The following is a 958-nucleotide window of genomic DNA, read 5'->3' as shown; positions in this document are numbered from 1 at the left end:
TACTCTTATATGACAATGCTGGCATCCGCAACTAATTGTTATGAATTCTTATAGACAGCGTGTGTGGCACTCGCCTACCATCTGGTTTCATATCTACACGTTTTGCATCTAAGTCACGGAAAAAATGTCTATAATACTCTTTAATACGGTCCCACGGCCAATGACAATAGCTCATGTGTTAATTCTGGTACATAAGCAACTTACTGCTAAGTATCATCAAAATCCGTCCAATGGTTTCCTAGAGAAAAGTAACTTTCTCGTTTATAATATTAGTAGTGTTTTCGCGTGAAAGAGTATCAAACTTAGATCCATCTTCACAAAATTTTGCGTTTATAATCTTAGCAGGACGTTATGTAATGTATATTCAAAGGGAGGATGTAAGCCTTTGATATTCAAATTATAACGACAAGTACAAGAAAAGCACGTGACCACCCACGTTTATTCATGCTTGTACTTATGTACGTTACATTCTTATGAATGGAAATGTGCCGACTCTCACTGACGCCCACAAAAGATTTCATCTGTAGTCGTAAGCCTTCGCCACCTCAAATCATCATTGAGCTATTTTCGACATCATTACATAATCTTTGTTTTGTTTACAAACCATTTGTGGTAAGTAATAAATAACTACGTAATTTGGCAAATATATTAATGCATTGCTTCTGTAGAAATCCTAATTTCGCAAATTGTAATTGTGATTGTTTTTATTATGTTTGAAAAAGTGTACATGGTGGCACAGTTCTATTTTACCAAATTGAAAACGATAGTAATAAGCAAAGGAAAAATCTCAGTTTTAGTATTACATATAGTGGATATGTAGTAACTAGTAAGTGCCCTAATATTATGTTATAGAGTAAGACTTATAAGACGTTGGTTAGTTAATAAAGTCAGTTAATTGAAAAGACTAGCATAATATTCCGTCTTCGAAAACGTATCGTTTATCAATTGATATAGGTAT

Source organism: Zerene cesonia, chromosome 12, assembly GCF_012273895.1.
Source record: "Zerene cesonia ecotype Mississippi chromosome 12, Zerene_cesonia_1.1, whole genome shotgun sequence".
In the NCBI taxonomy this organism is placed as follows: domain Eukaryota; kingdom Metazoa; phylum Arthropoda; class Insecta; order Lepidoptera; family Pieridae; genus Zerene; species Zerene cesonia.
Note: the sequence above shows the minus strand (reverse complement) of the source record.